Below are 15,812 nucleotides of genomic sequence, written 5' to 3'. Positions count from 1 at the left end.
CTGGTTCTTGTATTATTTCACACGGTCCAAGAACCACATTAAGAACCAAACGGTAAATATGACCATAGGAAGACTAATTAAGAAGTTACCAGCTGCCACAAAACTAAGCCAACTATCGTAGAACTACCTGTCTACAAACGAATCAGCTGTTTACCTCAGAACTAACCATCTGAGAGAAAGACTCATCAGAATTTAAAGTATTTGTATTCGTGTGTTAAATTGAACAATCGTGTCGTGAACTATTGATATTCTGACAGACAGACAATTAACGAAGGGGGAAAAAACCCCTCTGAAATAACGGAGGAACTTGTCGATTAACAAAATTCATTTATTTACGAATCAAGTAGTGAAGAAGGAAGAGGGAAACAGCCTCGTTACTCGTACCCCTGGCAGTCACAACATACACTACTTAACAGGTAACCCAACACACCTGATGTTGACTTTATGTTATGATGTGTTTATTGTAAATGATGTTTAGTGGTGTAATGGTGTCTCTGCTGACCTGACTGATGGATATATTGTCCGTGTGAGGGATGGTTACGTGTAGACACACGCATTCTTACATACGTACACACACATACAATCTCTTTAATACTTCCTTGGGCACCACTAGTGAGTTGATCCACTGTTGTCAGTGTACTGTTGGGCACCACTAGTGAGTTGATCCACTGTTGTCAGTGTACTGTTGGGCACCACTAGTGAGTTGATCCACTGTTGTCAGTGTACTGTTGGGCACCACTAGTGAGTTGATCCACTGTTGTCAGTACTGTTGGGCACTACTAGTGGTGCTGTTGATCCACTGTTGTCAGTGTACTGTTGGGCACCACTAGTGAGTTGATCCACTGTTGTCAGTGTACTGTTGGGCACCACTAGTGAGTTGATCCACTGTTGTCAGTGTGTACCGTTGGGCATCACTAGTGAGTTGGATCCACTGTTGTCAGTGTACTGTTGGGCACCACTAGTGTGAGTTGATCCACTGTTGTCAGTGTACTGTTGGGCACCACTAGGTGAGTTGGATCCACTGCTGTCAGTGTACTGTTAAGCACCAATAGTGAGCCAGATCCACTGTTGTCAGTGTATTCGTTGGGCACCACTAGTGAGTTGATCCACTGTTGTCAGTACCGTTGGGCACCACTAGTGAGTTGATCCACTGTTGTCAGTGTACTGTTGGGCACCACTAGTGAGTTGATCCACTGTTGTCAGTGTACCGTTGGGCACCACTAGTGAGTTGATCCACTGCTGTCAGTGTACCGTTGGGCATCACAAGTGAGTTGATCCACTGTTGTCAGTGTACTGTTGGGCACCACTAGTGAGTTGATCCACTGCTGTCAGTGTACCGTTGGGCATCACAAGTGAGTTGATCCACTGTTGTCAGTGTACTGTTGGGCATCACAAGTGAGTTGATCCACTGTTGTCAGTGTACCGTTGGGCATCACTAGTGAGTTGATCCACTGTTGTCAGTGTACCGTTGGGCATCACAAGTGAGTTGATCCACTGTTGTCAGTGTGTACTGTTGGGCATCACAAGTGAGTTGATCCACTGTTGTCAGTGTGTACTGTTGGGCACCACTAGTGAGCTGGATCCACTGCTGTCAGTGTACCGTTGGGCATCATACAAGTGAGTTATCCACTGTTGTCAGTGTACTGTTGGGCATCACAAGTGAGTTGATCCACTGTTGTCAGTGTACTGTTGGGCACCACTAGTGAGTTGATCCACTGTTGTCAGTGTACTGTTGGGCACCACTAGTGAGTTGATCCACTGTTGTCAGTGTACTGTTGGGCACCACTAGTGAGTTGATCCACCGTTGTCAGTGTACTGTTGGGCACCACTAGTGAGTTGATCCACTGCTGTCAGTGTACCGTTGGGCACCACTAGTGAGTTGATCTACCACCATCACCACACCACCACAACCACCATCACCACACCACCTCCATTATCACCTTTCCCAATACCACTCCTACCAAGACACCACCACCATACCAACCTCCACCACACCACCCCCTCTACCACCTCCACCACATAAGTAAAATAGTGCCAAAAGTTTCCCAATAATAACATAATATGGAATATTAGTTCAGTGAAACTATAGTTACAAGGTTAACCTAGAGAACACACACACACACACACACACACACACACACACACACACACACACACACACACACACACACACACACACACACACACACACACACACACACACACACATACACACACACACACACACACACACACACACACACACACACACACACACATACACACACACAGTAATCTCCTGCAGAAGTGGGAAAGAATTGAGTCGGATAGGAGTGGGGGGGTGAAGGGGTCTGTAGGGACGGGGATGGGGGGTGAGTAGCGGGGAGGGGTGGGGGTGGGGAGACGAAGGGCGGTAGAGGCGAGGAGAGGAAGGGGATGGTGGGGTGAGGGAGGAGGAGGGGATGTGGTGGGGTGAGAAGGAGAGGGGATGTGGGGGGGGTGAGGGAGGGAGGAGGGGATGTGGGGGTGAGGGAGGAGGAGGGGATGTGGGGGTGAGGAGGAGGAGGGGATGTGGGGGTGGGAGGAGGGGATGTGGGGGGTGAGGAGGGGATGTGGGGGGGGTGAGGAGGAGGAGGAGGGGAGGTCATAGGTAAAAATATGACATAACTCTGAATACCAAAACAGTCGACCTCTCACCTTTGACCTTGGGCAGGCGGTCAGGTCACCAAAATGTCACTGTGTCTTAGCTATTGATCTTACTAACACGCAGCTGAAGGCATTTTGAGGAGACTAATTGTTGTTTATGTCAACAAGAGTATGTTAGTGGCTTCTTGACACAGACTAATGCACATATAATACTTAGCTTAATGTGTAAATTTGTACGTAGGATACATAAACATACATACATCCACACATACACACACACACATAATACATACATACATACATACATACATACATACATAGGTCTAGTTCGTGTACTATACTGAATGTGGGTCACAGTGTGTGTGTGTGTGTGTGTGTGTGTGTGTGTGTGTGTGTACTAGACCACCCTTGTCTGTCTGTCTGTCTGTCTGTCTGTCTGTCTGTCTGTCTGTCTGTCTGTCTGACTATCCGCCTGTCTGTCTGACTATCCGCCTGTCTGTCTGACTATCCGCCTGTCTGTCTGACTATCCGCCTGTCTGTCTGACTATCCGCCTGTCTGTCTGTCTGTCTGTCTGTCTGTCTGTTAGTCTGTCACTCCACCTAGTAAATAACTTATGCCTTACCCGGGGTGTTCAGGGAATTCATTAAATCTATCTTTTATTGGGAGGGTTGATGCCCAGGTGAGGAAGAGAGAGAGGGGGAGGCACAGTGTGAGAGAGAGAAGGGGGGACAGTGTGAGAGAGAGAGAGGGGGGGCACAGTATGAGAGAGAGAAGGGGAGGTACAGTGTGAGAGAGAGAAGGGGAGAGGCACAGTGTGAGAGAGAAAGGGGGGGGAGAGGCACAGTGTGAGAGAGAGAAGGGGGGGAGAGGCACAGTGTGAGAGAGAGAGAATGAGATTGAGAGTAAGATAGAAAGAGAGAGTGAGAGGGACTTCAGTTATGTACAAGTTATATGACTATATCATCAGTTTCGTGCAGATATTAAAGATAATTTTGATTTGTATAGTATGAATTTTGTGTACGATACCACCTGTGTACGGTACGACCTGTGTACGGTACGACCTGTGTACGATACGACCTGTGTACGTTACGACCTGTGTACGGTACGACCTGTGTACGATACGACCTGTGTACGTTACGACCTGTGTATGGTACGACCTGTGTACGATACGACCTGTGTACGGTACGACCTGTATACGGTACAGTACGACCAGCGTCCATAAAGAAGACAAAAGATGGCTGGATGTGGTTCATTGTTCGAGTCTGTCAATACAATCTCTCTCTCTTTCTGTCTGTCTGTCTCTCTTTATGTCTGTCTTTCTATCTGTCTGTCTGTCTGTCTCTCTGCCTGTCTGTCTCTCTTTATGTCTGTCTGTCTGTCTATCTGTCTGTCTGTCTGCCTCTCTGTCTGTCTGTCCACACATCTAACAGCCTCAGTATCTGTTGTCGTGTGAGCACCACTAACTAGATCATAAGCTTGTTTGATGTCACCAGGTGGAAGGGTAGGGAGGAAGGGAGGGAGAGAGGGAGGAAGGGATGGGTCGAAGGGAGTGAAACAGGAAATGAGGGAGGTAAAGAGAGAAGGAAACAGGAATTGAAGAGTTTGGGAGGGTGTGGGAGAGTGTGGGAGGAAATATTGATTGTAAGGGTCAATATCAGTAAATGAAACGGATATAATGGTTGGCATACTTCCTTATTGCTGCTCCCACATTGAAAGTACCTCCTCCTCCCTCCCTCCTCCTCCTCTCCTCCCTCCTCCCTCCCTCCTCCCTCCCTCCTCCCTCTCTCCCTCCTCCCTTCCTCGCTACCCCCCCTTTCTTCGATACGCCACGTAATATTACTTCGTGTCTAGAAAGATCAGCCTTTGCAGGAAGGAGACGGGCGAGGGGTTCGTCTGATGAAGTTTCCATTAGCATGTTATTAAGTGGAGTTGAGGAGAAATGCTAGACGAAGGTTAACATTGCTCTCTCTCATAGGTCGTCGTCACATGGGAATTAGTTATAATCGAGGGATTGAAGGTGTGATGCTGAGGTGGCTATACTTGGAGGGTGGAGGACGGTCAATCTGGCTACAGTGGAAGGAGGAGAGGCTGTGTTTGCTGAGACAGACACACAAACACAGAAGAAAAGAGAGAGAGCGAGAGAGAGAGAGAGAGAGAGAGAGAGAGAGAGAGAGAGAGAGAGAGAGAGACTATTTATCCAGCTCTGGTAGTTAAACGTATTGGCTGGCACTGTAGAAAGCCTCACGCGGCTGCTGGTGACCAAGGCGGGTCTGGAGAACTGATGTTCGCCCTGCTGCGTCTACCAGCTCTATGAATACCTGTTCTGTCTGACTCATTGACTGGTTGTGGCGACTGACTGTCTGATTATCAGATTAACTGACTTATATAATGATTGAGAGAGAGAGAGAGAGAGAGCGAGAGAGAGAGAGAGAGAGAGAGAGAGAGAGAGAGAGAGAGAGAGAGAGAGAGAGACTATTTATCCAGCTCTGGTAGTTAAACGTGGCTGGCTGGCACCGTAGAGTTTCACGCGACTGCTGGGGACCGCGCGAGTCTGAGTACTGATGTTCGTTCTGCTGCGTCTACCAGCTCTATGAATACCTGTTCTGTCTGACTCATTGACTGGTTGTATGACTGACTGTCTGACTGATTAACTGACTTATATAATGAGAGAGAGAGAGAGAGAGAGAGAGAGAGAGAGGACTAGAACATCCTCGTTGACCTTAAACTAGTGAGGGAGGCGGGAGTATTGCTTGCCTGTCATACTCTCTCTCTCACAAACACATTCCTTATCCATCTTTGTCGTCTTGTTATTGTCCTTGCTGGGGAGTTAGAGTATAAAGAGTGTTTAACAAATATATTCCCTGTGTAGCTGGGGATTGGGAAGTAGGTGGATGGTGGGAGAGGTGGGGATGGGGAGAGGGTGGATAGGGGGAAGTGGTGGAGGTAGGGGGTGAGGGGGTAGGGATCGGGAGGAGAGAGGGGAGAGGGTGGATAGGGGGAAGTGGTGGAGGTAGGGGGGGGGAAGTAGCTTGTGTGCCGATTAAAGTGTAAAAATTCCATCCCTTGTTTAATTGGGTTTTCTTAACATTTAATTGCGGTTAATAGTTTCAATTAGTTGCGTGTGTCGATAAAGCGAAAGAAGTCTCTCTCTCTCTCTCTCTCTCTCTCTTTGTTAATGTCTCCTGCTATAATTATTACGATATCTTAGCTATTGAGTTTTCTGTCTGTCTGTCTGTCTGTCTGTCTGTCTGCTTGTGTCTGTGTGGGTTCGTGTGTCTATATGTAAGTGTATCAATGTCTGTATATATCTGTGTGTGTGTGTATCTGTGTATGTCCGCGTCTGCGTATGTGTATATCTATGTGACTGCCTGTATGTCTCTATGTGTGTCTACAGAACTCAGCCGTAATGAAAAAAAGTCTATTTTACAAAGCAGACCGAAAACGCCTGAAATATTACTCGTGTTATAGCTAGACACAACGATGAAATAAGACAAATAGCCAATATAACTGAGGCCGCCTGCTGTCTCTTAATGTTTCGTCACGAGGCTAAAGGTTTCGTTCACGCTGGGTGGTGTTGTTAGGCCAGAACTATTCGATGGCCATTGGGAGTGGGTGGTTGGTGTTTCATGCTGTGGGGAGGTTTAGTTCGTGCTAACTTGAGAGAGAGAGAGAGAGAGAGAGAGAGAGGTGGATAGCAGAAGAGGGAGAGGGAGAAATAGAGAGAGTGTGTGTGTGTGTGTGTGTGTGTGTGTGAGAGAAATAGAGAGAGAGAATGAGAGACAGATAGACACAGAGGGAGAGATTATTTAATAGATAAGTAGAGCCCCCCCTCCCCCCCTCCCTCCTCCTCCTCCTCCACTACCATCAGTATTGTGACACCATCTTTCAGTTTATGAGATGAAAGCGTAAATAAGCTTCAGTAGTAAGACCGGCTTTCAAGCTTTGTGTCGGCTGGAGGAGAGTTCAGCTGTTGGTGGGGCGGCCCGGCTGTGACATTATCCACTTGAATATGTATTCTTATCCACTTTATCCAACTATCCAAGATGGCGGGATGTGGATAGTCTCATTTTCAGTGTATGTTTATCCTGGAATCACACACTCACACACTTGCTCACACACTTGCTCACACACTTACATACTCACCCATACACTCACACACTAACACAGTACCTCACACACTTGCTCACACACTAACACACTTACTCAGAGACCTCAGGTTACTTTTTTTTCCCAGGACGAGGAGAAAGTTTTAATACAGGTAATTTTACTCTCGGGGTTAAGAAGAAGACGTTTCTTGTTCCTTCTGGGAAGAAAACATCGTGTTGGCTCTCCTTGTAACAGAGAGAGAGAGAGAGAGAGAGAGAGAGAGAGAGAGAGAGAGAGAGAGAGACGTGTGTGATAAAGAGAGAATGAGAGAGAGAAAGAAAGAGAGAAAGAGAGAGGATATAAACAAGTTTTTAATAAAGAAAGAGATGGAGAGAGAGAATAAAAGAGAAAGAGACAACAGGGAGCAATATTAGCAGTGAGACATAAACAGTGAGCAATGAAGGCAGTGGTGAGATAATTGAGGCATAAGTCTTGGTACAAGGACGACCTGCCGCGCCTCGAGGTCAACCTCTAACACCAGGGTAGACAATACTGTGTGGGAGGGGAGGGAGGAGAGTAGGAGGAGAGGGAAGGGGGGGAGAGGAGAGAGCGAGGAAAGGGAAAAGGGAGACAGAGAGAGGAAAGGAGAGGATTTCAATGAGAGAGAGAGGCCAGAGAGAGAGAAAGAGAGATAGTAGAGAGATAGAGAGACTATATAAACTATGCGATGTAATATTTCTCAGGTATATGACTGAGAGAGGCGCTAATAATTACTAAGAAATATCAAGGTAAAATTTGATGATCATTATTATCATCCTAAATTATGGTTAAATTGGCCTGCCTAATTATGAAGGAGTGAGGGGAGGGCGAGGTGAGGGGAGGGCGAGGTGAGGGGAGGGCTAGGCGGGGCGGGGAGGGCTAGGCGGGGCGGGGAGGGCGGGGTCAAGGTGATGGAAGGTGGACGAGGAAGAGGGGCAGATGAGGACAAATTTTCGAAGGTTTGTAGAATTTTTTCCTGAATAATTATACCGTAGTCTGCCAGTAGTTTAAGTTGGTTTGGTTAGGTTAGGATGGTTTGGTTAGGTTTGGTTGGGTTAGGTTACGCTATTTTGTCAGGTGGTAATTCAGTTGGTTCGAGGCTTGTTGTGTGACAGTGACAGCAGGTGTAGTGTGACACTGGCAGCAGGTGTGGTAAATGTTGTCGCACAGGTAGAGGCGGGAACCAACCTTGTTATCTCTGTTTACACACACACACGTAAATATGGCCGCCTGACACACACACACACACACACGGTACAGGCTCAGAGCACGATAGTCACCATACTTCTCGAATGATTCAGTTATATCTTAAACAATACAGTTTGATAATGTCTCTCATAAGCAAGAGGGAAGTTATCTCACTAAAGTAGAGTCTCAGTATGATTTAGCCGCCTTATTTATTTTGTGGTGAGTTAGTCGAGAAGTAAGTTTAATGTTTAGTAATGGAGAAAAATTTATGTTGGAATTTTGTGAGAATCTAGGATGAAGAATGAGAATGGGGGAGAGATATAGGTTGAGAGAGAGAGAGGACAAGAGAAAAAGATGAAGGTAAATGGAGGATGAGAGGGAAGGAGAGACCAAAAGAAGGACACAAACAAACAGATAAATAGACAGAAAACAGACTAGACACAGAGAAAGACAGAGCATTGAAAAACAGAAAAATGGACAGACAGACAGACAGACAGACAGTACTAAACTCAGTCCTAGTGTTAATATGGCCGTCCTTCTCTCAGTACTCACTTCAAAGATCTCAGATTCCATAGCAAACTATTACTGTACAACCACCAAAATAATCTATTCCTTATTTTTTTCTGCAATTTTTTCCCCCCGACTTGTGTGGTCGACAGTGTTGCCAACAATCTCTAGGATCCGCTCGCAGTTTTGCCAATAGTCCCCAGGCCAACACACAGGGCCGCCTCAAGTAATGACTGTACCAGTATAGTGTCAATATTTTTCACGCTTGTTATTATGCCAAGATATATATCGCAATACTTGTTATGTGAATATTTTTCCCATGTGACTATTTATGAATAGTTTTCGTCGCCGTTATACTGAATATTATTTTGTGTGTAAATATATTCTTATAATGATTGTGAACTCATATTTTTTTGCGACTCTTATTAAGTAAAAGTATTTTGGGCGATACTGAATACAAAATAGGGTCTGCGATAATCCCTGGATTCTTTGTGTGTAGTTTATTTATGAATTAGTAAAGGAGGGATGAAGGGAAGGAAGGAGAGTAGGAGGAAGACAGGAATGAAAGGAGAGAGATAGGGAGATTGGGAGGGAAGGATGGAAGGATGGATAAATGGAATGGGGCAAGGAAGTATGGATAATGGAATAAAAGATGGAGGGGGGAATGAAAAGAGAGAGGGAAAGAAGAATGAAATGAAAGAAAGAAGGAAGGCGGGGCGGAAGGAATTGAAGGAGTGAAGGAAATAGATAAGGGACACGAATTGCCTAAGGTGATAAGATATGTATGACTCACGATCAACGCTCTCAAGGTACGTACGTCTTGTGAGAGATAGTGAGATAAATAGACAGAAATCGGAGGAGAGAGAGAGAGTCATATTTATCTCCTTACTGTCACTGTCACTCTTTCCCATTCTCCTACCTGTCCCCTGCCTCCTCCCCTTCCCCTTTCCCATCTCCCTCCCACCTTTTCCCTCCCTGAACTCTCCTCCAACCTTAACTCACGCCTCGCCTTTCCCTCCCTCTTCCTCTCTGTCCCTCCCTCTCCCTCGCTCTTCCACCATCCATAACCCGCATTACCTCTCACCTCTCCCTGACGCCCATTGTCCAGGCTGCCACCTCCCGTCTACCCTCCAGAGCCGTCTATTTTTTGTGGTTGTTGCTGGTGCCATGTTTCTTCATTTTTACTTTAGTTTATCATTCAAAAAACTTGTTTTCTTTCACTCGTTTTGGATTCCGTTTTCTGTTATTTTTTTATTTCTGGTATTCTTTCGTTTTGGCGGCACTGACACCCATTTTTTGTATATTCATTACGTGTTACTTGATGTTTACACTTTTTATTGTAATTTTTTGTTTAGCTTTTAATTCTTTATTGTTTGTTGACTCTGTAAGGTTTTTTGTTGGATATCGTTTACTGTTTATTTATTTTTCTTGACGATAATATTCCAATGTTTATTCTTATTTATTCCGTGTTTTTCGTCCTAAAAGAAGGTATTATATGTTCTCTGTGTATTTGTCTAACATCACCAGGACTCTAAAAACGTCATAACTTGAATAAATATAAATAAATTTTAACCAAACTTGATATTTTGGTATATAACAACAAAATCTCAAAGTAGATTAGTATTAATTGTTTTCTGGTATTAAAATCTAGAGTTTTTGGGCAGAAATAAGTGAGAGGTAAATGACCAGGAAGCCTTAACAAGATGGAAGTACATGATGGTGTGTTGTGGCGCGGCAGGAGCACGATTACTTGGAGGATCAAAACAACATCTTATGAGTGTTCTATAATCAACTGTCTCCATTACTACCATCAAGTTAAGGCGTGCTAAAGAGTGTTATGGCGTAGCAGGGAACTTATTTACGTTCAGTGTTAACTTTGTGTTGGGGGTGAGAGTGTTGGGGGTAAGGAGCGAGATTATTAGGGTGAGAGTAAGGGTGTTGGAGGTGAGGGTGAGGGTGGGGGTAAGGGTGAGAGTGTTGTCCCCTAGGGTTTCTCTCGCGCCACCCAGGGCCATACTCTCTCTCTCTCTGTCTCACTATATAATGTCAGATAAGCGTCGTGGACTACAAAGTGCAGAATGTACAGTATATTAACTCAAAAATGTATCTTAAGCTCAGCAGATTGGAGTAAGCTGAAGCAGACTGAGGTTTGAAGGTCGCATTAGTGGCAGGGAGACTGGGGTGGAAATAAAGGCAGCTTGGAGAGGTCATCTTAGCGTCAGGGAGTGAGGAGAGGAGGTAGAGGTAGTTGGGAGAGGACAAGTAAGCGTAAAGTTATACTTCAAAGGGTCAGTTGTGAGTAGAGGAGTAGTGTAGCTTATTGAAGTGTGGTCTTCTCTCTCTCTCTCTCTCTCTCTCTCTCTCTCTCTCTCTCTCTCTCTCTCTTTGCCTGCCCCTTCCTTCCTTACTTCTACCTACCACCCTCCTGTCTTCCCTTAAATCCATCTTTCATCCCTTCCTCCCTTCTCTAACCCATCTCTCTCCCCTCCTTCCCTCTTCCTCCCTCTTTCCCTTTTCCTCCCTCCTTCCCATACGACCAACTTAACGCTTGAAGGCATCTTAAGTGGGTGATGTACGTGCTCACACTTCAAGGTCGACCTCAGTGACGAACTACCCAATGACTCTCTCAAAGGGAAGGTCTCGAGGTTCCAAAGGAAAGAGGACTTGAAAGTTACCCCTACCTTCCCTCCCTTCTCTCTCCCCTCTTCTCCCCCTCCTCCTCCCTCTCTCCTCTACATCATGGAAGACTGGTCACCAACCATATCGGTCTTATAGGTCCATGTAAATAAATCTCTCTCTCTCTCTCTCTCTCTCTCTCTCTCTCAAGAAAAATAGTTAAGTAACAAGAAAATTATCTCAAAAAAGTTGGACAGACGTCACTCTCAGAGACGCAGTAGACGGAAGCTGTTGAGAGATTCACTATCTCTTAGGGAGTCGAGAGTGAGATAGAGAGTGAAAGAAAGGGAGGGAGAGTTACTGTAGAGTAAAGGGGAGAGGAGGGGAATGAAATGGATATGAGAGAAGGGAAAAGCGGGAGAAAAAAGAATGAGTCAGTGTAAAATTAAGAGAGAATGAGATGGAGTACAAGGGAGGGAGAGAGGGATACAATGAAGGTTCTCAATGATGTAAGAAGGTTGAGAGTTGATGTGTAAGGCTGGTGCTATCTCTCTCTCTCTCTCTCTCTCTCTCTCTCTCTCTCTCTCTCTGGACACTACCCCCAATGCCGCCACCCAATAGCTGATCATCCCCCAAGAAGCTTTCCCAAGTTTGTTCTCCCCCAGACTTACACCCAGACTCCCCGTCCCCACCCCAAGAGGCTCCCCCAAGAGCCTACCCCCCCCCCCTCCCCTACCAAGTCTTCATCATCCAAGTCAGTTTTTTATCTTCACTCCATTATGGTAATTAGTTTGTGATGTGTGGTGGAGAGTTGGAGGAGGGTGGGGGAGGTGAGGGGGGAGGCTGGGGGAGGAGGAGAAATATTGGAGAAGGAAGAACGTTGGGAAGAAGGAGGAAGAAGGTTGGGGTTGGTGAAGGAAGGTTGGGGAAGGAGGAGGAGGAGAGTGGAGTAGAAGGAAGGTTGAGGAGGAGGTGGAGGAAGGTCGGGGAAGGCATAGAAAGATTGAGGGAGGAGAAGGAGTGAGAAGAAGGGGAGTGAAGGAAGAAGAGAGTTAATAATTGAGAGAGGGGAGAGGGGGATAGAGAAAGAGGGGGAAGGAAGTGGGAAGTATGGGAGATGAGAGGGAGAAGAGAAGGGAAGGAGAAGGAAAGCAAAAGCAGTGATAAGGACTTTGTGGAATCTCTCTCTCTCTCTCTCTCTCTCTCTCTCTCTCTCTCTCTCTCTCTCTCTCTCTCTCTCTCCTCCCACGAGAACGACTTGACTGATTATCCTCAAACGTCACCTCAAGTGTCACCATAACTATTTATTTCTCCATATGAAACAGAGTCTCACACATTTCGCGTCTCATGTGGATCAGTGTGGGTCAGTGTGGGTCAGTGTGGATCAGTGTGGGTCAGTGTGGGTCAGTGTGGAGCAGTGTGGATCAGTGTGGGTCAAAGAGACAGAAAACAGAGGGAGAGTTAAAGAGAGAGAGAGAGAGAGAGAGAGAGAGAGAGACATTTTTAACAATGGCTTCCCACCGCTGTCATTGTTACGTTGTATATTAAAGCGGCTCACGCGTTCCTGTAGACTGAGAGGAAAGACAGAGATATACACAGACTCAGAGATAGAGATAGAGACAGAGTTAGAGAGAAACAGACAAGACAGGCAGAGAGACACAGACAGAAACAGACAGAAAGATAAGAGACAGACAGACAGACACAGTTTTTAGGATCAGCACTAGTCGATGTGATCTTCCGGTGTGTGTGTGTGTGTGTGTGTGTGTGTGTGTGTGTGTGTGTGTGTGTGTGTGTGTGTGTGTGTGTGTGTGTGTGTGACCTTGACCTTTACACGGTCGTAACCCGGAATTAGTAAAGTTGTTTCCCACCAGAGTGTGACCGAGGCTCGTGTTATTATTATTATTATCATTATTATTATTATTATTATTATTATTATTATTATTATTTTTGTACAGACACAACAGACGGGTGACTGAGTACAAAGACGGATGACTGAGTACAGAGACGGGTGACTGAGTACAGAGACGGGTGACTGAGTACAGAGACGGGTGACTGAGTACAGAGACGGGTGACTGAGTACAGAGACGGGTGACTGAGTACAGGATCGGTGAGGGGAGATTCCAGGATGAGTTTCCGAGTCTTACTGAAGATCAAATAGAAAAATCGATCCAGGTCTTCCTTTGAGAGAGAGAGAGAGAGAGAGAGAGAGAGAGAGAGAGAGAGAGAGAGAACGGCAAGAACGAGAAGAATAAAGGAGAGGAAGAGGAAGTGAAATGAAGCATGAAGAGATATAGGAATAATAAAGAAGAGAAGTAAAGAGGTAGTGAAGAATATATTGTATAGAGAGAGAAGGAAGAGGGTGGTGGAAAGAGGGAATAGAGAAAATAACGAAGATGAGAGAGAGAGAGAGAGAGAGAGAGAGAGAGTTTCATAGACAGACTCTCTCTCTCTCTCTCTCTCTCTCTCTCTCTCTCTCTCTCTCTCTCTCCCTCTCATAGAAGTGTAATGTGTTCTAAGGTGAAGAATGTATTGTATGTTATGTAGTATTGTGGTGTGAGAGGTGAGTGTTTGAGTGAGTGTTTGAGTGAGTGTTTGAGTGAGTGAGTACTTGTAAGGGAGTGTTTGAGTGAGTGTTTGAGTGAGTGTTTGAGTGAGTGAGTACTTGTAAGGGAGTGTTTGAGTGAGTGTTTGAGTGAGTGTTTGAGTGAGTGTTTGAGTGAGTGCTTGAGTGAGTGAGTACTTGTAAGGGAGTGTTTCAGTGAGTGCTTGAGTGGGTGTTAGAGTAGGTGAGTACTTGTGAGTGAGTGCTTGACTATAAGGCTTGTGAGTGCTTCAAATTGTGAGTGCTTGAGCGGTTGGTTTAGTGCCGCCCTCAGAATACCACCCACAAGAGGTAAAGTACAACAGTTTACCATATTGACTGAGGGAGAGTTTGGGATACATTACCTCCTTGTGAGGCCACTTGGAGGTCGACCTCTCTCTCTCTCTCCTTACCCAATCTTAACCTCACCTAGCCTAACCTAACATAACATAACCTAACCTAACCTAACCAAAGTAAAAGGCCTTACCCCCATCACTCCTTCCCTTAAATAATTCCCCGGGAACCATTTCAAGACCAGCCGTCCGAGAAGATGCCAGGAACTTCCTCCCAATACATCATGTTAACATTTAATTCCAAATATCTGATGTTATATCAAGACCACGACCATCTGCGGATCTCTCTCTCTCTCTCTCTCTCTCTCTCTCTCTCTCTCTCTCTCTCTCTCTCTCACACTATCTCGAGGGAGAGGAAAGCCCTACCATTCAAGAGTGATAGACGGCACCAATATGCTTCACCAACAACCCTATTATGGCGCAGCGCTATGGTGTGGCCCTTGATGGTGAGGTGTATAGTATTGCGTGTAGCAAGTATTGTTCAGTGAGGCTCTCTCTCTCTCTCTCTCTCTCTCTCTCCCTAACACGTTTTATGATCACGGTTGCGAGATGAATTTTGGGATGATGGTTTTGACTTTACTCACTATCAACACACACACACACACACACACACACACACACACACACACACACACACACACACACACACGACCTCTGACAGACAAGGTTACCCCGTCTGTATGAACATTGTGTTGAATATTGCAATTGGTTTTACCGGATTTATTTTTTTACAAGTTTGGTGAGCGAGCGGGGGCCGACACAAAGCCCTTGACCAACACACTGTACAGTAACTCACAAAAGCTTAAATCCACTTTGGTATAGAAATAAATATATATTAAACTGTTTGTGTGATAGAGGGAGGAGGGAGGAGGAGGGAGAGAGGGGGGAGGAGGGAGGAGGGAGGAGGAAGGGAGGAGGAGGAGGAGGTGATATGGTCCGAGTGTTGAAATTTCGCCTTTTTCTTATGTTTGTTTGTGTTTATGTTGATAAGGTTTCTATTTATTTTGGGGGGTTTTTCTTCGTGTTTTCCACTTTAATGAACTCTCTCTCTCTCTCTCTTAGTGTTTAAAGAGACAGACTGTGAGGAACAAGAGCAGGTCAAGTGGCGACCATCACCTTGGTGCCTGCCTCTCACCACACCTCCTAGCCCTAGTCCTAGTCCTAGCCCTAGCCCTAGTCCTAGCCCTAGCCCTAGCCCTAGTCCTAGCCCTAGCCCTAGCCCTAGTTCTAGTCCTAGTTCTAGTCCTAGTCTTAGCCTAGCATAGCCTAAGCATTCTTAAGTTGAGAAACGGACGCACGAACGAAAACATTCAAGGACAGACGGACGGACATACTAACTGAAACACGTACGGACAGACACACACGGACAGACCTACGGACGGAGTACCAAGGCGTGAGATAAACCGGACCGCCAGTAACGACCCAATAGGTAGAGCGAATCACCTCGTTAACGACCAGCAGGACCTTTAACGAGTGAAGGGACACAACAAGGAAGCGATAAAGGAAGGGTAATAGGAATAAAAGACGATAAATGGGGTAAATAGGAAATAAAAGGTGATAAATGAGAGAAATGTGTGATAAATGGAGATAAAATAGCAACAATAGGCAATAAATTAGGGGAAAACGGCAATAAATGTCAATAAAATAAGTAAAATAACAAAAACGAAAATAGTGAGAGAGAAAGAGAAAGAGAGGGAGAGAGAGTCGTCAATAACAGAGGTATAACAAATCAGCTTATGGTCACAAAGTAGAAGCTGGCGAGACTTTTCCCTCACCTGTGTTGCTTATCTCACCTGGGGAGTAGGAGGAGGGAGGG

General features: G+C 45.6%; 1 protein-coding gene across 1 annotated transcript in view; it reads left to right on the top strand.

Moving 5' to 3' along the window:
* The window catches only part of LOC121857223 (glycine receptor subunit alpha-4-like), a 35,247-nt gene that overhangs the window by 50 nt on the left and 19,385 nt on the right, over positions 1–15,812 (top strand). Inside the window, exon 1 of the mRNA XM_042353176.1 lies at positions 1–416. This exon is cut by the window's left edge and continues 50 nt beyond it. The gene's annotated coding sequence lies outside the window, so the exon portion shown is untranslated. The remainder of the gene's footprint in view (positions 417–15,812) is intronic.

This window comes from Homarus americanus, unplaced genomic scaffold (assembly GCF_018991925.1).
Source record: "Homarus americanus isolate GMGI-L3 unplaced genomic scaffold, GMGI_Hamer_2.0 scaffold20465, whole genome shotgun sequence".
Classification (NCBI taxonomy): domain Eukaryota; kingdom Metazoa; phylum Arthropoda; class Malacostraca; order Decapoda; family Nephropidae; genus Homarus; species Homarus americanus.
Note: the sequence above shows the minus strand (reverse complement) of the source record. Positions and strands in the feature narration are given on the sequence as shown.